This window comes from Cervus canadensis, chromosome 31 (genome assembly GCF_019320065.1).
Source record: "Cervus canadensis isolate Bull #8, Minnesota chromosome 31, ASM1932006v1, whole genome shotgun sequence".
NCBI lineage: Eukaryota > Metazoa > Chordata > Mammalia > Artiodactyla > Cervidae > Cervus > Cervus canadensis.
Genome location: NC_057416.1, coordinates 33511020 through 33534580, shown reverse-complemented (window position 1 = coordinate 33534580; position 23561 = coordinate 33511020). Strand labels below are relative to the sequence as shown.

Sequence of the window (23561 nt, the reverse complement as noted above, 5' to 3'; positions counted from 1 at the left end):
AATTTATTTGAGACTTGCTTTGAACCACCAAGGGCAAATGCCAGCTTTGGCCTCTTACTCATCTCCTTGTCTCACTTCTCTTCCCTCAATTTCAAGTACACAGCTGTACATTTCTAATTTTCAGCCCTTAGATATAAAAGTTCTTCAGTGGAGAACTTTGTAGTCAAATTGGCTTCTGCAACACACATACATACTCTTACCCACACACACATGCGTGATTACTGATCATATACATTGCTTCTAATTTTCTCTCATTTTCTCCAAATGTGGCTACTAGTCGAATGGAATCCACTCTTGCTGCACCCAATCATGGGAGTCCAGTTCTGTTAATAGTGGAATAACTCTTATCAGACGAACCCACCCATTGATAATGACTATAAACTCTGGACAATATATAAAAATCATGTACTTGGAAGCAATGAAGAGCATTCAAAAACAGGCAAGAACTCGAGGGAAGTGAATACTTGGAGGAAAGAAGCAACATTGAGTGAATTTCCCAGTTTTTATGGCTCTTTCCCTCAAGGGTGACCTCAGTCAGCAGCAAGTTGATTGGCTAAAACTTAGATAAAACAGTCTTAATAACTTGGGAACTAGAATAAATTAGATCTTGGGGACAATGGCACTAGGGATTGGAAGAAAAATTCAACAAGGAAAAGCCATAGAGCAGAAGCCTCAAATTCTGTTTTTATTACTCTTCCTAAACTTTCCCTGCCACCTAAACATCACATTCATGAAGCCAACTCCAAACAGCCTGGCAAAGGCTAAAAGGACTGAACAGAAGTTTCATCTGATACCTCCAGTCCAATACACAGACAATCAGGGAAAGTTTAAGTGGCTAAGCTCACTGTCTGCCTTAAAAAAAATAAAAATCAGTTCTCTTGGAGGACTATAACAGAATTCAGAGTTTACACAAGGTACTCTTTCATAATGTCCAAAAAAAAAAAATTACTAAGTTAATATACATGCTTATGGACAAATAAGAAAGTGTGACTGGTATTAAAAAAAAAAAAACCAATCAGTAGAGACTAATACTGAGATGATCCAGCTATTGGATACATTTGAGGACACAAAGAAAAATATTCTCATAATGAGTTAGGAAGTAGAAAATCTGATCATCAATAGAAACAAACAAAAGGACCCAGTGGAAATTTTAGATCTGAAAAACAAAATATCCAAAATAAAAATTCATCAAATGTCTTTATAGCACCAATTGGATTTGGCCAAAGAGTCAGAAAAGTTGAAGTTGTATCAATAGAAATGACCTAGACTAAAGACCACAGAGAAAAAAAAATTTTTTTAATATTAAAATACCCCAGTAGTAGTGCGTGGGGCAATGTAAAGAAGTATAATGTATATGACAGAAGAAATTACATATTTAATAAGCTCATGAACTTTAAGTAAGATAAATATAAAGAAAACTATAGCTGAGTCATCAAGTACATCATAGTCAAACTGCTGAAAACAAAAGATAAAAAAACCTTGAAAGTAGCCAGTGAAAAATTAGACATTAGACAGAGGGCAACACAATATGGTTTATAGCTGATTCCTCATTAAAACAAATTTTAAAAGATAAAAAACAAATCAAAACAAAACATTGTATCCGGAAGTCAGGGGAACTCCTCCAAGATCTGGAAGGAAAACAGCAACAAACAAATAAACAAACCCGTCAACCAGTGAAAATATTCTTCAAAGATAAAGGTGTAATAAAGACATTTTCAAATAAACAAAAACTAAAGAGTTTGTTGCCAGCAGATCTTCACTGCACGACGTGCTACAGAAGTTCTTTAGGCTGTACAGAAATACCAGATGGAAAATCAGATCTTCAAGATGGAATGAAAATTGCCAGGCATAATAAATATGTATATTAGCATAACAGACTTTCTTTTCTTTTAGTTTTTTTTAAAAAATACATATGATCTTTTTAAATTCAAGTTTTTAAAAATATGAGATAGAATTTACATGCCATGAAATTCACCTTTTTAAAGCATACAATTCAGTGATTTTTAGTCCATTTGTGAAGTGCTGCCATGAACACAGTTTCAGAACATTTCTTCATCCCATAAAGCCCCGCACCATGAGCATTATTTCCCACTGTCTTCTCTCCACAGTCCCTGACAACCACTAATATATATTCTGTCTCTGTCAACTTGCCTATTCTGAGCATTCTGCATAAATAGAATCGTACAATGATATGTGACTTCTGCGTCTGGCTTTCTTACTTAGCATAATTTCTTTTTTTAATCCATCTATATTGCAGCATGTATCAGTATATCATTCTTTTTATTGCTGAGTCATCTTCTATCATATGGATTACCTTTTGATTATCCACTCAGCAACTGATGGATATTTGGGCTGTTTATACATTTGACTGTCATAAATAATACTACTTTGAACATTCACATTACAGTTTCTATGCAAACATGTTTTCAGTTCTCTTGGGTATATAACTAGGAGAGGTATTGCCAGGTATGCAGTAACTCTCCATATAACTTTTTAAGAAACCGAAGACCTGTTTTCAAAACTGACTGCACCATTTTACATTCCCACCATCAATGAATGAGTACTTCAACTTCTCCACTTCCTTGTCAACACTTATTATTATCTATCTTCCTGATTCTAACTATTTCAGTTGGTGTGAAGTGGTATTTCCTTGTGGTTTTGATTTACTTTTTCCTTATTGCTACTGACATTGAGTATTTTTTCATGTTTTTGTTGTATATCGGTATATCTTTTGGGGGAATACTTGTGTATAATCTTTGCCTAGTTTCTGAGCTGTTTTTTCATTTTTGGATTGTGAGAGTCTTTTATTTAGTCTGGATACTAGACTCTTTATCAGATATGTGCTTTGCAGTTTTTTTTCTCCCATCTCTCAGTTATCTTTTCCATTTCTTAATAGTGTCCTTTGAAGCACAAACACTTTTAACTTTGCATTTTAAATTTATGTGTATGTATATTTTCTCTTTCCTCTTTTTGGTTTCCAATCTAAAGAACTCTTCCCTCATCCAACTGTCACAAAGTTTCCCCCAATTTTCTAAGAGTTTTATAGTTTTAGCATTTATCCATTTTGAATTAATTTTTTGTATAATATATGCTTTTGTATATATATGCTTTGTAATAGTATTTCAGCATCCTCCTGTTGCATGTGCATATCCATTTGTCCCAGGAACGTTGTTGGAAGGATTATTCCCTTATTGGATTGTCTTGGCATCCTTGCTGAAAATCAGTTGACTACAAATGTACGGGATAATTTCTGGACAACTAATTTTATTCCGTTGATCTATTTGTATTCCAGTATCACACAATCTTGATTATTGTCACATCTTGAAATCAAGATGTGTAAGCGCTTCAACTTCGTTCATTTTCAAGACTATCTTGTCTATTTTCTGGTTTCCCTTCCATTTCCATATGAAATTTAGGATCATTTTGTCAATTTCTCTTAAAAGAGAGCTAAGATTTGATAGGCTTGTATTGAATCTGTAACCCAATTTGGGGAATATTTCCATTTAAATAGTATTAAGTCTTCCAATCCACAAATTCAAGATTTGTTGTATTTAGTGAGGTCTTTAAAAAATTTCCTTCAACAATATTTTGTAGTATTCAGTGTACAAGTCTTATACACATTTTGTAAAGCTTATACCTAATATTATATTTGTTTTCATGCAATTGTAAGTGCTACTGTTTTCTTTATTTCTTTTTTGGATTATTTATTTCAAGTATTTAGAAATATGCTTTTAAAATATTGATCACTATCTTGAACTTTTGTGGAACTCACTTATTTATAGTGTTGTTCAAGTTTTTGATTTTGTTGTTTGATCTTTCACCTAGTTGTTTTATCCATATTTAAATCTGGATATTGAAGCTTCTAATTACTATAGTCCAATTGGCCATTTCTCATTCATTTTTGTCAAATTTTGCCTCATATACATTTGAGGTTTATTGTTAGGCATACAAATTGTTTTATTTTATTGTTAGATTGACTACATTTTCATCATAAAATATCCTTCTTTGTCTCTATACCATATGTAGATTAAATACAATCGAAAAATATAAAGAATGGAAATGTAAGGTTCTTACACTTTCTTGGAAGGGATGCAATATTCTAAATAGAATAAAAATTTAAAGTTTCTGTACAAAAGTCTTTAGAGAAAACACCAAAAAACTACAATTTATCCATTGTCTAAAAAGATAATGGATAAATTAAAATAGTATTCGAAAATAATTCAAAGAAGTCAGAAGAAACATGAAAGGAGGAGAGAAATAAAATATAGGGGGACCATAAGTAGTGAAAATGGAAGCCTTAGATCTGACCATTTGAATAACTATAGTTAAATATGAAATGATTATCCATTCAATTTAAAGGAAGAGATTTTCTGAATGAGTAAAATTCAAGACCCAACTAAACCTACCATGGAAACTCTTCTTTGTGTGTATTTATTTCAAAGGAGATATTTATTATCTATCAAGGTGAGAATAACTGACTTGTGAGAATATTAGGATTCTATTAGTAAGAGATGTGTATTATCTTAGCACAGTTACCCTGTTCTATTACTGTTACCTCACTATACGGTATGCATATTACCCCAGCTGACTATGTACATACAACTGTATACACTATACTTTATGGATGATTTAAGGGGGTTCAAGGACTTTATTTTGTTTCCTGTGGTAACTGTGCTACTCATGAGCTGTCACTTACCTTTGCTTTGGTCACTTTGCCTCCCTCGTGTGAAAATCTAGCCAGGGCCGGAAACCTTACTGCCACGCTGGAAGCGTTCCAATCATATCTCACTCGGGCATTTCCTCTAGTACCTCTGTGTTAAGGCCCTCCACACTCCTTCCATTGGGCTAAAAGGAATGTTTTTCCTCAGCCCAGAGTCTGACTGAATGTAGTTTCTCTTCTACCGATTTTTTTCTCTCTCTGTATAGATATTTTCCCAAATAAAAGTCCTTACTACAATGAACTTAGATTACCTAAGTGTTCCCTTCAGCTCTATACATTCTTCTCTCTAATCTATCAAACTAACTTAAGTACAATATATATTATGTCCTGGCTCCCCTTAAAACCTTAGGTGTCTTTTCAAATACTCTTGCTGAAAAAAAATTAGGTTCTTTCTTATCTCAGTAATTCATGGTTTTCATTCCTATCACCACTGTTTATGTATATATTAAGTAAAGTTTAAAATTTTACAATAGTTTTAGATTTACAGAAAAACTGTGATGCGAATACAGAGAATTTTTGTATGTATCACACCTAGTTTTTGTTATTAATGTCTTGTGTTTGTGTATCACATTTGTCACAGGTAATGAAATAATATTGATAAGTTATTATTAATAGAAATCCCTAATTGATCATTCTTCTTTAATTTTTACTTAATTTCCTTTTTCTATTCCAGAAGTCAATTATAGTTGTTATCTTTTAGAATACTGATGTAGTTATTATTATTTTAATTATTTATTTATGGCTGTGTCAGTTCTTAGTTGCAGCAAGTATGATCTCTGTTGCAGCCTGCAGGATCTCTCACTTAGGTGCATGTGGTTAGTAGTTGTGGTGCTCAGCCTTAGTTGCTCCATGGCTTGTGAGATTTTTGTTCCCCAACCGGGAACTGAACCCATGTCCCCTGCATGGGAAGGCAGATTCTTAACCACTGGACCACCAGGAAAGTCCCCATTATAGCAGCTAACCATGTCTCACAGTGTTTTTAGCTGTGACAGTTTCCCAGACTTGGTTTGTTTTTTTATAATCTTGATAGTTTTGAGGGTACTGGTCAGATATTTTGGAGAATGCCCCTTAATTGGTACTGTCTTGATGATTTGACTGGGGTATATGAGTTTTTGAGGCAAAGACCACAGTGGCAAAGTAGTATTGCGTGTACATACTCTCAGTGTGACTTTTACCTGTTGATATTAACCTTGACACCTAGCCCATGATCATGTCTTTGGAAAGAAGCCCACACTTAAGGAGTGGAGAGTTATCCCCCACTACCTTGAGAATGAATTGGATATGTAGATATTATTTAGAAGTCTTCTGCCTGGGAAGTGTTGTGTTTTTTTTTTTTTTAAATCTCCTCTTCATTTATTCAATCATTTATTTATATCAGTTTGAACTCATAGATGTATTTACTTTACACTTTTGGTTATAATCCCGTTCTACTCTATTTAGTTTGTTGCTTAAATTGTTCTGGTTTTACCTCAGGGAATTCTTGCAGTTAACCTTCTCTGTCTCTTTGATATACTCTTGTTACTGTGGGGTTTTCCTTGTTTTTTGTTTTGTTTACACTTCCTTATTTTTTAGCATGAGATACTTGAGGATCATCTTGTAAATTTCCTTCCTCAGTCCTAGAATTAACCATTTCTTGAAGACATCCTGGTTGCACCCCCTCTTTTTTGCTAATTATCTTAGAAACCATGATTTAGGCATTATATCTCTTGCTTACTTTGAAAGGTTTTTTTCCATTTTATTCTATCTGGTCAAATTAATTTTCTGTTATTTTATTTTTATCTTTTGGCCATGCTACAAGGCATGTGAGATCTTATTTCCCTGATCAGGGATCTAACCCATCCTCCCTGAACTGGAAATATGGAGTCTTAACTACTGGACTCCCCCTATATAGTCAAATTCTTTCTCTTCAAGTATTTTTTTGTTTTTAAATTGCATCTATGCCTTTCAGCTCATCATTCCTCTACTGGAAGAATCTCTTAAGCAGTCTCTTTCTTTAATCTATTTCCCATTTGGCATCCAGAGAGGTTTTTATAAAATACAAATCTCATTATGCCATTACCCTGGTTAAAAACCTTTGTAAGCTCAGCATTGCCCCCAGGAGAAAGTTTAAACTTAATATTGTTGGAAAGGATTTGGAGATCTGATTTCTATCTTCCTCTCCAACTTTACCTCTAAAAACTCTCAACCTCGTTTTACACTTCATCCATAGTGAAATAATTTTAGTTTCTTCTGAGTCTTTGCATAGTTACATTCCTGGGACATTGTACTTCCTCCTTTGTTTTTACCACCACACACACACACACCACACGCAGAGACACACCAACACACACACTTCACTGGGTAGATTCCTATGGAGTTTTTAGCACTGTCCTTAGATAAGCATCTTCTAGGAAGCTTTCACAAGGATGCTTCCAAGCTGGGGTCCTTCCTCAGCTCCCCACAGGGCCCCACACTGTGGTTTCACGTCACAACACTCATCGCAATGGTTGTCGTCGCTTTGCACGTCTCTTCCTGCAGGCTGAGTGCTCTGTGAGACTTTGTGCATTGTTTCATTGCTGTAGAGTTAGCGCTTAACCCAATGTCTGGCACTTGACATGCCCTGAAGAAGCATGTGTTTAATGAATCAGTAAGTGCCCCCTGGGGAATTCCCCCTCATGCTAGTCTCATGGATGTAAAGGGCCCAGACATACTTCCAAAGGAGTATGGCTTTCCAAATGTTAAGTATATGCTGATTTGTATAGGCAGAGACTCTGTAGGTATCTGAACAGGTGATGTAACCCATCTTTTGTTGCTCATAAGACAGAGTTCCTGGCCTCCCTTTTTATCATTTCCAAGTGAACACAGAAGGCAGAGTGCAACTTCTGCTGCTTGAGCCTCGTCCTGTTGTAGCATGTGGCAAGTGCTTGGTCAGACTGGGAAACCAGCCACGGAGAACTGGACAGGAATTCTAAAGCTGCCAAGACGTTTCCACCTGCACCTCCTCGCAGCTCAGAATAGAGAGTGCTCTCTAAGGCATTTCCAAACAGGTTCCAAAACTCCCGCTCTGTAACAGGAGAGCAGATAGATAAGGCGTGATGTTGCTCCCTCACAGCAGAGTTTGGCCCAGAGAAGACTTCAGTGTCTTTCAAATACCTTTCCTCGGGGAGCTAGGACGGTCATCTTGCTTTCATGAAATACGGCCCGGATGTGAGGTCTCAGACCCACCAGGATGGATATTGATCTTTACTCCTTCCAAACACTGATGCTCTTCCTCTAAATCTGATAGGGGAGAGGCCTCGCCTGCAACCCTCCTTCCTTAGATAAGGAAATGGGGAGAATATTAATAGCCCTCCTTTCACAGATAGCTTTTAGGGGAGAGAGGCTAAAACCGCCGTAGCATAGCCAGGTTTTTCTCCTGAAGGAAGGGCATGCTTGTGCATCAGGTTTAGAAGGAAGTCTTTTATCTTTGTACTGAATGGAGTGAGCTGGAAATGTTTGTCCTAAAAGCATGACCTTTTCGGCTAAGAGAGGAAATTAGGAAAGCTGAGTACACTAAAGCGTGTGGTTCTTCGGGAAGCCACGTTGACTGTTTATATGTTCTGCCTCTCAGCCATGCTAATGAGGATGACTAAATTGTTATTTTTTTCCTACTGTCTTTGACTTCCTAGGATAATAATTTTTTAATTTCTTGTATTTAATGCTCACCCACAAGACAGAAGGCTATATGGTGTGGGTATGACTTTTTTAATGGCCCCTTGGGTTGCCAGATAAAATAGAAGATCAGATAAATTTGAATTACAGAAAAACAACAAATAATTTTTAGTATATTTAATTTTAGTATGCAATGAGTATCCAATATTTGGGACACACTGATACTCAAAAATTATTTATTATTTTATTATTTAATTATTTATTATTTATTATTATTTTTTATTATTTATCCAAAATTCAATTTTAATCGAGCTTCCTGTATATTCACTTGCTAAATTTGGTACACTTTATGTCATGCCTAATTCTTCAGGCCAAAATATCTTTAGAAGCTTTAATTTCAATAAAATAAAGAGTAAAAGATGTCTTAGAAGAAGGAAATGGGTTCACTGCCCTTGGCAACATCAGTTTTCATTGTCAGGGAGGATCCTCAAATTTGCAAAATCATTTAAAAAAAACAAAGACTAAAATTTATCAATACTTTCAAGCATTTCATTTCTGTGTATATTATTGAGATATGTAAAGTATGGAGACACTTCTGAGCTTTTACTTTCCCTGTTCCTCTAATAAGATTTGAAAGTCACCTGAGCAAAATAAATGTAAATATAAATAAATATAAGGGAAAGAAAGAGAACAGGGGAAGGGAGTGGCTTGTGGTAGCTTGTCATTTTTATCTTTTTCTTTTTTTTGTAATTCTCCCCTCACTTGAGTGTCTCTCTTCATTTTTCTCTTGTGTAATAATGTAGGCATACAGATGTATATACAATATTACATGTATACATATATATATATATATATATACATTTATAAATATATGCAAATATAAGCCATGGATTTATATACATTTGTACATTGTTACCTCTGTATTTTTCATATATATTTATTTATAATAAAGTTCTTTTGTTTGAGACAAGCACCTGCCCGCAAAGCTATGAAGGTTAGACCCAGGCAAGTAGGTACTCAGATAGTGATTTTTTGTGTGACTTCATCTGTGTGTTTGTGTTTTTCCCTTGTCTCACTCTTCTCCTGCTTTTTATTTCGATAAAAAAGTTATTTAGGAAAATCCTGGGGGCTCAGGTGGTAAAGAATCTGCCTGCAATGCAGGAGACGTAAGTTCAGTCCCTGGGTCAGGAAGATCCCCTGGAGAAGGGAATGCCTGTCCACCCTAGTATCCTTGCCTGGAAGATTCCATGGACAGAGGCGCCTGGCAGGTTACAGTCCTTGGGGTGGCAAAGAATCGGACAGGACAGAGCAACTAACACTTCGCTTCAACCTTTCCTTGGCTGCGGAGAAACAGAGCTTTGTCTTTCTGATCCACCTCTGTGGAAGGCTGTTACAAAAATCCCATGACTGAGAATGGTGGAGATTCTAAAACTGAGACCTGCTCCCTGGGCTTGAGCCCTGCCTGAGCCCGGGAGTCCCCCTGCGAGGGTGGGGATCCCCGTGCAGACCTGGGCTCCTTGTGTCCGGCTGGAGGGCCAGGGCCTGCCTGGGTGCATTCGCCCCAGCCGGGCTTTCCTATCTCCCAAACTATCTCCATGCTCACTCAAAACCTGGTGGAAAATTTTACCAAAGTACGATTTTCATACCTCCAATTTTCACTTTTATATCTGAACAGTCATGAATGAGAAATAAGGTAAAGAGTAGTCAAGCTGAAGGCATGAATCCTTTAAAGGGTGGCCAGCCAGTATTTCTCCATGACCTTGTCTGTGGCTTGAGCCTTCACCGCCCCTGGGCTTTGCTCAGCTAAGAAGCAGCAGTCAGAGACTTCCCTGGCAGTCCATTGGTTAGGACTCTGCACTCTCGTTGCTGAGGGCCTGGGTTCAATCCCTGGCCAAGGAACTAAGATCCCACAAGCCCCAAGGCAAAGAAGACAGCAGTCACAGGCCTGGGGGTTTGGGTGCAGGAGCGGGTGCCCTGCCGCCACCAACACTGTCACTGTTGGGTGGACTGAGCTTCCCGTGACCGAGGGTCATTTCTCATTGCTGTGAAATGACTTCTCACTGCGGCATCAGAGAGGTGAAAGCTATGTGACAGACTGAACTCGGAAGCTTTTCTACTGCCCTTCACGTTTATAACGTGTTTTCTATGCATTATGATTTTTACGTCCTCCAGATACAGCCTTATACGTTTACTCAGTTTTCCCTTATTTAATAGAAATCCAAGCAGTGTGTATGCTCGTGGCTGACCTTGTTTATGTCCCATATTCTCCAAAACACCAGAAGCTTGTTCTGGGGCCTTTCACACCCAGGTGCAGCCTGAAAAATGCAAAATTGAGAAGAGGGTGAAGTTTGACTTTAATGCCCACACTGGTTTCTTCGGATGCTACTTGAGCCCTCATGGGGCCTCTCCTGCAGTGCTTCTCTCCTTGGTCCCCAGGCCTCTAAGTCTCCATCATCTCTTGGTCCTTATAACAGAAGTATCCTCCCATCTAATAAGCACTTATTCACACTGTAGAAGGGACTGCATCTGATTTTCTCCTAATCAGAGGAGCTTTATGACCCTCCCATTAACTTTGCGAAGAAAGAGTCCATCCCCCACTAGCTGAGTATAAAGGCAGATTGAAGGTTTGTTGTTGGTGGCAGCCGGAATGTCTTCCCAACGGCGCCCAAATTCCAGCATCCTCGGCATCTAGTGTACCCTGCTCTACCCCCTGACTCCCGGGGATGGGTACTTAGTGTCCTGATTGAGTCTGGAAAACAAGGATGCCTCCATCCCACAGTCATGTGAGTGGTTCAGGGCTTCTTCAAACCAGACATTTGTCCAGGACTTCTTCATGACCTGAATCGTCAATATACACCACTTCTATTGGAGCACAAGACCCAGCTAATAACTATTTTAATGTGACTTTGAAGGGATTTCTGCTTCTAAAGTTTAATTTTAATAATTCTCTGAGTCCCATTAATTTCTCTCTCTCTCTCTCTGTGAGGAGACAAGGGGTGCAGAATCGTAAGGAATTCCATGTTGACATCTCGGTTTATGTCCCTTTATCCAGACCTTGGTGGATTCTGACTTAAAGGGAGGAATCACACATCTACTGGGGTGTCAGCCTCTTCGAGTCTGAGTCAGCTCCCTTGCCATTAATTCTGATTTGGCGCTCAGCAATTCCCATGAGAACAGCTGGCTTTTCTTGTCTCTCTGAAATGGGTACCATTCTGAGAATAATCTGAAAATAATTTTATGTTATTTTATTTTGGTCGTATGACTGTAGTGTTCCTTCTGACCCCCGTCTCCGGCACCTGCAATTTGGCTGAGAAATGTCTCTCCGAGACAGAAGAGACATGTCAAGACTGCTCTCCTGGGAATCATAGAGCTTTTATTTTTTTTTAAATCTATTTCATTATATTTTTATATTTGAGATTCAGGCTGTCTTCCTCTCTTTGGAACTTTTGAAGGTGGTTATTTTTTCAGGAACTACACACTTGAGCCAAGGCTAAAGAAGCAATTATTTTGCAGGATACCTAGCCCAGCTTTCAGATCAGAAAAAGGGACCAGGACTCCCTCTGGAAGGAGGTGTTTGTTTGTTTGTTTGTTTTTAATTTTATTTTTTCTAAAGATAAAAGGTTTTCATTAAAAACAAGCCAACAAACGACAACAACAAAAAAACAAACAAACAACTTGGCAATTGCATCTTTGGAACTTAGTGAAATTAAAATTGATCCTAGGACCCTAATCCCTCATATACGCTTCCTCAGTGCCCCAGATATATCTGTTAGAATGAGACTTGATTGTCTGAGACAAAAACTCTCCCCTACCCATCGATCTTTCATCAGTGGTTTCTGGTCGGACTCAAAATGCCTCTATGTAATTACAAGCTCCCCTAGGCTATGTCACTTGTGATCGCCCCATGTTTATAGCTTACAGCCTCAGAAGCTTTAGCAGGCATAGCAAATTATCCTTTCTAAGTTGTTGTTTATTTTCCTGAAAGATTAACAGGAGGCAGCCAAAGAAACGTGAAGGCATTTAAAGCTGACCTTCGAAACACCAAAAAACAAACAAACAAAAAACAACCCCCAAAACACTGTGAGCCCATTTTGATTCTTTGTCAGAATAAATTATGCACTGGCTTAAAAATAAGAATGGGGATGTGCAGGACTTGAAGCAACTGTTTGACTTTATGTCAGAGAAGCTGGTTTTTCCCAGAATGAAAGCTTTGCTGTGCCATACGTCAATCGTCACTGCTTGGCAGAGTCTATTTTTCAATTGCAATCAGTTCTGTGAGTGCAGGCCTGTTTCTTAAGAAGAAAAGGTAATACAAAATGTGTAACCCTCAAATGTCTACTAGGAAATGTTCTCATGTCCATTAAATGAAAAGGCAATGACATATTGAAAAGTGCCATGGAATAGTCACAGGATCTTTTAGAAATGTCCTCAATTTTCATTGCTGGACTTTCTCACAGTTCTGCATGGCATCTCTTATGACAGAGGCTAAGAAGGTTGCTCAGAAGTCCGGAACCTTTAGAAAAGGGCCCAGGTCACTGACACTCTTTTTGGCAGGTGGTGATGGGGACCCCTACAAGGTATGTCAGAACTCAGCCTTTCCAACTCTCAAATTTGACTAGATTATAGTTTGACCTCCTAAGGTCCCTTTTTAATTTTTATTTTTAACATCTTAACTTTTGAAACTGGAAGTATAGTTGATTTGTAATACTGTTTTAGTTTCAGATGTATAGCAAAGTGATTTGGTTTTATATATATATATATATATAGGCTTCCCCAGCAGCTCAGCAGTAAAGAATCTGTCTGCAATGCAGGAGATGCAGGTTTGATCCCTGGGTCAGGAAGATACCCTGGAGGAGGAAATGGCAACCTACTCCAGTATTCTTGCCTGGAGAATCCCATTGTCAGAGGAATCTGGCAGGCTATATAGTCCATGGGGTCGCAAAGAGTTGGACATGACTAAGTGACCAAGCTCACACACACATATACATGACCAAGTACACACACACACACATACACACATATATATATACACTCATATATACATACACACACACACACACACACACACACACACACACACACTCTTTAAGCTTCCCTTTTTAAACATTGCTTTTCAAACACATGCACAAAAGCCATGTCTATTAACTACTTATCCAAAGTATTAAATGTCTTCCTGGCCATGACATCAAAGTTGATGAGGGGATCACTGAAGATGCAGAGGAATTTTTAGGAGCCCCAGAATCTGTTGTTGTTGTTCACTTACTAAGCCTTGCCTGATTTTGTAACCCCGTGGACTACAGCATACCAGGCTTCTCTATCCTCCCCTATCTCCTGGAGTTTGCTCAAATTCATTCCCATTGAGCCTTATATACAGCCTTATCATACTCCTCCCAATTTAAAACTAGTCTGTTGTCCCACATCTGGTTCTAACTGTTGCCTCTTGACCTGGTTTCTCGGAAGACAGGTAAGGTGGTCTGATATTCCCATCTCTTGAAGAATTTTCCACAGTTTGTTGGGATCCACATAGTCAAAGGATTTAGCATAGTCAATAAAGCAGATGTTTCTCTGGTACACCTTTGCTTTCTCCATGATCCACCAAATATTGACAATTTGAACTCTGGTTCCTCCACTTCTTTGAAACCCAGCTTCTGAAAGTTCTTGGTTCATGTACTGTTGAAGACTAGCTTGAAGAATTTCGGGCATAACCTTGCTGCCATATGAAATGAACACAACTGTAAGGCAGTTTCAACATTCTTTGGCATTGTCTTTTCAGTTAAGTGATAAAACCAGGGGAATACGCAAAACTTTCAAATTAAAGTCAGAGGCTCTTTCTGGAATGTTGTAGCCACTCTTTCAGTGGGAATCGTTTAGTTTTTTAATAATTATTTAAAAAATTTGTATTACTTTTGGTTTTTTTTGTCTGTGCTTTCTCATGTGGGGTCTTAGCTCCTCCACCAGGGAGCAAACCCATGTCCCCTGCAGTGGACGTGCAGAGTCCTAACCACTGGACCACCAGGAACTTCCCAGGAATCAGCTTTAATGAATATTTAGTGTACATTCACTACAAGAGAATGGGATTTTGATAGCTTGGCCAGGGGGTGGGGTGTCTCGGAACGTAAGTATGCCTGAGTGTTGACTGATGTGTGTTGAGTGTGTCTGTGTGTGTTGGTGGGGAGGGTTCTTTTGAGAGAGGAAGTTACAGAGAGCAAATTTTCCCCAGTCATTCTCACCACTTGTGTCCAGGTCTTTGGAGAAAGGTCACGATCAAGATTTATTGCAAATCATTTTCTAAGCCACCTTCTCTTTCTTGGTGCCTTGGCTAAGTGGATCTCTCAGAAATCACACAAATGCAAATGCTTTGTCCTGGTTTGGGAGAGCAGACCTAGTAGGCACACTATCTGTTCATCAGATGGAGGAGAATCTCATTTGCTGTATTAGTCAAGCACTTTACACATGAGCCCCAGGGAAAGTGCTGCCCTTCCCTTTGAAAAGATCATCCACCATCAAAATGGGGAGGAGGAATAGAGCCATATGACTGGCCTCTAGATCTATCTCCAGGAAACTCTACAAATCTATACAAGTTAAAATGCAGCAAGTGATTTCAAGGTGATGAGGGGATGTAGGTGATGGAATCCTGCATCCATATCTTTTCTCTGTGTCGATGACTCCTTCCTTAGCAGCTTTTACACACAAGTGAATTGTGGAGACTATTGATGCTTGAGTAGTTTTTTGTAAAGTGATCAGATGTATTATGAATGCAGAGAAGGCATTAATAATTGAGCTTAAGATCACCGTGCTGAATGATGCCCCAAGAAAGAAAACCTTTACCTGCAAGCAATGTACATTTCCTGCCCAACTCCCCACGCACAGAATTAGGGCTTCTGGATCATCTTCAGTACATGTAGAATGGCAGCTTGATGCATAACATTACTGCCTTGGCTTACTTTTGAATTTCTGGGTGAAATTAAGGATGTGGAAATCATCCTTCTCCAGGATTAGTGCTATAAGGAGTGTTTCTGTGCTGTGAAAGATAATTTCTCAGTCGTTTAGTCGCTATGTCGTGTCTGACTCTTTTGGACCCCACGGGCTGTAGCCCACCAGGCTCCACTGTCTGTGGGATTTCCCAGGCAAAAATCCTGGAGTGGGTTGCCGTTTCCTTCTCCAGGGGATCTTTCCCACCCAGGGATCCAACCTGCATCTCCTGCATTGGAAGCTGGATTCTTTACCACTGAGCCACCAGGGGAGACCTAATTTCTTAGAGCTGACAACAAATAGGAAATATTTTTCCCCAGCTATTAAAGGGAACAAACCTGGGGTAAACACTAATTTATTTGCATTGTGCTTAGATGCTTTTTTGCTTGTGGTAGCGCTAGTGGTAAAGAACCCGCCTGCCAATGAAGGAGACGTAAGAGATGCGGATTCGATCCCTCGGTCGGCAAGATCCTCTGGAAAAGGACGCAACAACCCACTCCAGTATTCTTGCCTGGAGAATTCCATGGACAGAGGAGCCTGGCAGGCTACGGTCCATAGGGTCACAAAGAGTTGGACACGGCTGAAACGACTTAGCACGCAGGCAGACAAACAGAATCTTTGTCACGCATCCTTAGCTGTGCATGTCTGCTAAGTCTCTTCAGTCATGTCTGACTCTTTGCAACCTTATGGACTATAGCCCTCCAGGCTCCTCTGACCATGGGATTCTCCAGATAAGAATACTGGAGTGGGTTGTCATGCTGTTCTCCAGGGGATCTTCCCCGCCCAGGGATCAAACTATCTTAAGTCTCCTGCATTGGCAGGTAGGTTCTTTACCTCTAGAGCCACCTGGAAATTCCCACACCTCTAGCTACTGAGCTGAAAAGAAAGGAACTTTATTGAGTCCAATGGCATTGAACTCCTGGTCTTATCTGATACTTAAAAACAAAACTTTTAGATAATGTTCATCTCTGGGGTGTTTGTTCATCCCTCTTCTTTTGCTCCTGCCCACAGCAGGAGATCATCCTAGTCAAAGTTTTTTCTTTTTCCTGCTTTTTTTTCCCCATTTATTTTTATTAGTTGGAGGCTAATTACTTTACAATATTGTAGTGGTTTTTGCCATACATTGACATGAATCAGCCATGGATTTACATAGATTTTTTGGCAAGTCATGCTATTTTCTCTTCTGCTTATTACCAATTGATAATGGAAAAACAATCCTATCAAAGAAATAAGAAAGAGAAATATCTACTATCATGGGTTGAATAGTTGCCCCCAAAAGATCCATCTGCCCAGAACCTCAGGATGTGACTTTATTTGGAAGAAGGCTCCTTGCAGATGTAGTTAAGGTAAGATATCCAGGTGACACCATCTGACTTAGGGTGGGCCCTAAATCCAGTGACAAGTGTCCTTGTAAGAGACCGTCTGCCCATTTGAATATGGAGGATTGAACTTGAACTGAAGAACTAATGGCTATTACCTCAGGGTTGGGGTGCCCACTCCACGTGGGGCTCAGGGACCTTCTAAGAAGCAGCTTCACAATCAGAGCCTCAGATTTCTCACCTCAAAGCTTGGAGCATGAAACTCTCCTAACATATGACTCCATTCCTCTTTCTGAGTTTTTTCATTTGTGAAATGAGAGTTTTGAACTTCCTGGTACCATTAAAGTATTTCTATTTCAGGAAGTTTAAATGACTATGATTTTACCTTCTTCCAACCTACCTCCTTCTGCCTACATTCAAACAAGAAACAATAAGGGAACAGGCCATAGAGAGGAACGAAGTCTCTTACGTTAGAAATGCGTGGAATGAAACAAACCACTCAGCCTTTCCGGTCTTTAGTGTCTAATATGTAAATTAATGGCATTAAAGTATGTAATCCTTGTGAGTCTTTCCATCTGGAACATTCCATTGTGTACCATCTGATGTGACAGCTATTAGACATTTAAAAATAATAAGCACTTATTAATATTTTTCTATTGATTATAGGTTGAAACGATAGTATTTCAGATATATTAAGTAAAATACACTAATATTATTAGAATTAATTTCATCTGTTTTGCTTTATTTTCTTTTACTGTGGCTTCTAGAAAATTTAAATTACACATGTGGCTCACAATATATTTATGCTGTCCAGTGCTGTTCTATAATGTCTGTGCAAAAAAATCTTGAGACTAAAGTCCGAATGTTCAGCATTACATGTAGTGATCATGCCTCATGTGTGCTTTTAATTTGCATGTGTGGACATATAAACTCTTGCACACCTACATATACACAAGGCATCTTTTTAAAAAACAATATACCATAAGGCGTATTTCCTCTCCTTCCTTAGCTATCAGGCAGTGTAGTACCACCACTGGTCTAGGTTATAACATTTAATTTAGAAAAATAAAAGCTTTGATTTAAATTATGTATCACTGCATTGATAGATGACCTTTGTGACATTACTTAGCTTTGGAAAAATATATATATATACATTCCATTGATGGGCTGTGCATTGCTTAGGTATTAAGGAGTGAGATAAGAAAAATACAATAAAAATTTTAAAGTGAAAATCAAACTCTTATGGGTCAGAAAACAACATTGTGAAGACATGCACACATTCACTAACACAGCGTGTGTGAATATTTATGGTGAGTGGAGTTAGTGAGGCTTCTGCAGCACTGGGATGGCTCAGGTCGCTTTAGTGTCCCTGATAGGCTGAAGGTCCACTTTTCTTCTGTTGTTGTAGTTCAGTCACTAAGTCATGTCCAGCTCTTTGTGACCTCTTGAACTGCAGCACACCAGGTGTCCCTGTTCGTCAGTATCTCCCAGAGTTTGCTCAAAATCATGTCCACTGAGTCAGCGATACCGTCCAACCATCTCGCCCTCTGTCGTCCCCTTCTCCTCCTGCCCTCAATCTTTCCCAGCATCAGGGTCTTTCCCAATGAGTTGGCTCTTCATATCAGGTGGCCAAAGGGTTGGAGCTTCAGCTTCAGCATCAGTCCTTCCAATGACTATTCGGGTATCCAATATGCTACTGGGGAAGAGTGGAGAAATATCTTCAGAAAGAATGAAGAGGTTGGGCCAAAGTGTAAACGAGGCTCACTTGTGGACGTATCTGGCTGTGACAGTAAAGTCTGATGCTGTAAACAGCAATAGTGCATAGGAGCCTGGAATGTTAAGTCCATGAATCAAGGCACGTTGGATGTGGTCAAGCAGGAGATGGCAAGAGTGAACACTGACATTTTAGAAATCAGTGAACTAAAATGGATAGGAATAGGCAAATTTAATTCAGATGGAGACTATGTCTACTACTGTGGGCAAGAATCCCTTAGAAGAAATGGGATAGGCTTCAGAGTCAACAAAAGAAATGCAATACTTGGGTGCAACCTCAAGAAGGACAGAATGATCTTGGTTCATTTCCAAGGCAGCCGTTTTTCTTCTACATTAACAACTTTTCCTCACTTTTAAATTATTTTTCTTCTGATAATTTACCCTCTCCTACAATTATTTGTATGCCCAGGAACAAAATTTTCTTTATTAAATACTATAAGCTGATTAATTTTCCCCTTCATTCAGAATCTTTGCAGAGCCTCCTATGGGCAAAGCACTGTCATGCTCACTCTAGGAAACACAAAGATGATTTGGACTCAGATCTTGACCTGTCCTTACTTGTTAAGAAACACTCAAGATATACAGAATATAAATATGTAAGTGTGGAAAACGTGGGGTTGGGTACAAGATTAATAATAGGTATCACTGTGTCTCAGTACTGGGTTTCCTCCTGTTTGATTGTGCGACCTTGAACATGTAACTTAATCTCTCTGAACCTCAGTTTCTTCATCTATAAAATGGATCTGATACCAATTGTGCTCTACATAGAAGATGTGTGAAGGTTAGAGAAAATCTATTTAAAAGGACCCATGCTAAGCCTGACGGGGAATATGTTCTCAATGATTGTGAGCTGTTGTTTTATAATTATGGCTGTAGCTATGAAAGACAAGGGCTTCCCTTGTGGCTCAGCTGGTAAAGAATCCGCCTGCAATGCTGGAAACCTGGGTTCGATCCCTGGGTTGGGAAGATCCCCTGGAGAAGGGAAAGGCTGTCTACTCCAGTATCCTGGCTTGGAGAATTCCATGGGATCACAAAGAATTGGACACAACTGAGCGATTTCCACACTCCATATGAAAGACAGGAGAGGCATTTGAAGTATAAGTAAGCATGCTGGGGATTTTGGAACATAGGTAGTGTAGACTGTTGTCCCTCAGTTTCTGGGGAAGATTGAGTCTCTCCTCATATCAAAATTTGCAGCTGCTCAAATTCCTTGTATGAAATGGCATAGTACACTCAGCCCTCGGCATCTGCCGGTTCTGTGTTTCTCAGATTCAACCACTTGCAGATTCGGTGGACATGCTATACTTCTGTTTGGAAAAGAAAGAAAAACTTTGCATAGAATGTGTGGAATTAGGTCCAGACAAGGGAGAGTTTGCATGAATGCCACTGATGGTTGGACCTTTCAGATGGAGGAACCAGCATGGGTTGTGTGAAACTTTACACGCGGAGGATTGAATCATTAAGTAGGAATTGAAAATAAGTTGTTTATTATATTTAGGCCAGGAAGTAGAATTCAAATAGAAAGGAAAGACCGAAAGTAAGGTTTTCTTAAGAAAGCATTTTGTCTATGTGATCTTCCATAGTAATATGATCTTTATTTCCACTGTGTGCTGGATGTTTACTGCTATGTATTCAGATTCACAGTAGTAGTGATTGTGTATTGCATAGATTTAGGTTGGCATAGCCACTCATGGCTACTCTTTATTTTCATTCTAAGTTACCAATAACCCGGAAGCATTGTTGACATCTTTGTAGTTTATTAAAGACATTTTCAAATTTCCAGCTCTCTGCTCAAAATTAGTAATCAGGTTCCTCCCATGCTTATGCCAGCCAGCTACCAACTTCTAGAACTTCAGTCCTCCAGCAGTTTCTCCTTTTCATCCAAAATTTCTTTCCCAGATCACAGCTTTCTGAACTCAAAACAATTTCTTAATCTCACTGTAACTATTTGTTATGTGGTCTCCTAATATAATAGAGAAGAGGGCTGAGTCCTGTTAGTTCTATAATTTATTAGCAGTACGACCTTGATAACTTACCCAACCTCTTTGAGCTCATAATAGAGACAGTCATAGTGCAGGCTTCATAGTTATGTAATGGAATAACGTATGTGAAACACTTCACACAATAGTTGGCTCATAATACACCTTCCAAAATCTTAATGTCCAGTGTTACGACCTTTAGTCCTTTGACACATGTATTATAGTCTTATCAACTTTTTCCTGTCTTCATTTCTTTTATCACCTAGACATCTACCTGCTTCTCTGTCTTCAGTACATCTCTTATTAGTACCCTCAGGTCTCTGGCCATCTGGTGTGTTACATCCCCCCAGACAGACTGTAACCTGGACTCACTCACACATCTTCACATCCTTTCCTCTGATCAGGATGTTGAGACGCCAATGGGAAAAATCACCTAAACCTTGGCCGTGATAAATTAACACAGTCCTTCCTCAGCTCTTGACACAGAGCTTAGTCCTCCTGTGATCTCTGTGTAACTTTCCTTTTCCCTGTGGACAGTTCAAAGCTAACAACTGATTGCAAAGCTCTTCTAGCCTCCACCATCTTCACTTTCAGCGGTGGCTTCCCTTCCACCTCAGAGACAGAAGTGAGACCTTCCAGTGTGCAATCCCTTGGCCTCTTGCCTCTCTGTCTGTAGACTAATCTTCACCTCCTCCCATCTCCTCTCCAAGGACTCCCTAAGAAGTAGAGCTGGATCAGTTACAAAGCCCTATTAACATACCTATTTGTTGAACACAGAGAGTGCTTATTGCTGTATAAGAAAAGAGATGCAGCTCTCATTAGATTTAAAGTTGAAGAAGCAAGTTGAAATAATTTAAATATGAAAATCAGTCTAGAAGGTATTGAAATCTCAAAAGTATAAGATATTTTCATTCTATTCCCAGCTTATACATAGTAGAAAAATTTTAAATGGTAGAAAAATTACAATTCAAGTAAGTTGAATTATAATATTGTTAATAATGTTATTGAATATTAATTTTAGCCATGTGTATGTCTTCCTGGTCCATAAAGACAGTGAAAGAATATTTTTTCTCTCTTTCTGTGTATATATAGACATACAAATATATAAAGACAAGTATATGTATGTATATATACACTTTTGAGTATATATGCATGTATATATATATGTGCATATGCATATATGTGTTTGTATATATATTCTTTTGTTTATCTATGCATTGGATTCTTATGCCTGACTCTGCTGCAGATACACCTCAAATGTTCTAGTTACATAATGCAGTGATACATTTTCAGTATGCTTAATGCCCTTGAAAATCTCAGCCTTTCTGATAGAATATTCTGCAGCAATATTCTTAAGGGAAGTACTCATCTCAGATTTTCAAGGACAAACCAAATGTCAGATATCCTGATCCATTCATTGTTTGATTATTGGTTGGTTCAGTAATCACTTTCTGACTGTCTGCCAGACCAGGAATGGTTCAGTGGCACTTAGGTACAAAGGTAGATAAGAACAATGTGATTTTATATGCAGAATTATTCAGAAAAACTGCAGAGGCAAAAACATAATTCAGAGTGGAGTTATCAGGAAGAGCGTCACAGGGTCAGATGTGCTGAATTTTGGTTTGGAAATTTAATTCATCCAGTGGATAATTCCATATCTCCTGGTTCTGGTTCTGTTCACCTTTACCCAAACTCCAAACCCTCCTGCAGAGGATACAGTTATAAATGCTTTCTTTTCTTTTTCTTTTTTTTTTTTTTGGTCAAACCCCACCCATAGCATGAGGAATCTTAGTTCCCCAACCAGGGATCGAACCTATGTCCTCTGCATTGGAAGCACAGAGTCTTAACCACTGGACCACCGGGGAAGTCCCAAAAGTTCATTTCTGAAATAGAGATTCTAGTGCACCAGGAGGACAGGTATTGTACACTAGTTAGTACATAAGCCATTTTATTATGGAAACGTCTACATTTGTTTTGCTTTTGTGCTAGATAGGGAAGTTTCTCTCTGTGTTTTCTTCTGCCTCTCCCATTGAATTCTAACTGGTGCCTGTCTACCCAATCTCTCCTGTTAGTAATTGATGGCTTTGCTTCTTTTTAATTTTAAAGACCTGGGGGCTCCTTCCTTTAGTCGCAGAAACCTAATTTCCACTGGTGGTTTAAAGGTCTGGCCTGTCCGCCCAGCCCGTGTGCTGGCGCAGCGCTCAGGCATGAAGAGATCGTAACCAGCTTTGCTGTTCGCTAAATACCCTGCGCGTGCTCACTGCTCGTGTCAGGGCAGGGGGAGCCTGGCGAGCCACAGGTCGAGATCGCAGGGCTGCCTGCCCGCAGGCTGGTTTAGTCTTGGAGTCTCGTCTTGGCCCTTTACCCAGGGGAGTTGCATACCCTCGGGGACTTTTTTCCTTCAGTTTGCTCATTTGAGGTCTAAAAGTCTCTTCTGCTGCTCCTATCCCTAGAAAGCAGCTATATGAATTCCTATTTTGTCAGAATCTTCATTTTATGCAACAGGAAACATGTTGATTTCCTCTTGGTTTCTGAAATGCCAAACTTACCTGGATTCCCTCCTCACTTCTTGTGTCTTCTTAGGCTCCCGATTGGCTGCTTCTTGCATATGTGATTCTAGAAATTGAAGTGTCCCAGGGCCTCTTCTTTTATGTGTGTGTGTGTGTAAAATGGTATCTAATTTTTTAATTATTTTAATATTTTAGTTTTAATATTTTTAATTGTGATCAAAGTCACATAATTTAAAACATATTATTTTAACCATATTAAACCATACATTTCAGTGGCACTGAGTACATTTCCGTTGTTGAGCAACTCTCTCTCCATCATCCACCTCCCAAAGTTTTCACCTTCCTAAACTGAAACACAGTTCCCATCAAACACTAACTCTCCATCCCGCCTCCCCACACCCCCAACCCCTAGTCCCTGGAAACTACCCGTGTACTTTCTGACTCTATAAATCTGAGTATTCTAGGTATCTCAAACAGTATTTGTCTGTACCTTATCCTTTGTATATATAATTAAAAGTATTTATTTGTTTACGGCTGCCCTGGGTCTTCATCGCTTTGTGCGGGCTTTCTCTGACTGTGGCGGGCGGGGTCACTCTTTGTTGCGGTGTGCGGGCTTCTTGTTGTGGTGGCTTCTCTTGTTGTGGAGCACGGGCTCTAG

At 39.1% G+C, this 23561-nt stretch overlaps 1 protein-coding gene and 1 non-coding gene across 4 annotated transcripts in view; one reads left to right on the top strand and one right to left on the bottom strand.

The window, feature by feature from the left end:
- The window catches only part of ZMAT4 (zinc finger matrin-type 4), a 369144-nt gene that overhangs the window by 251084 nt on the left and 94499 nt on the right, over window positions 1-23561 (top strand). The window lies entirely within an intron of this gene.
- On the bottom strand, window positions 22186-22258 carry TRNAG-UCC. The gene has a single exon. It is a non-coding gene; the product is annotated as a tRNA-Gly (tRNA).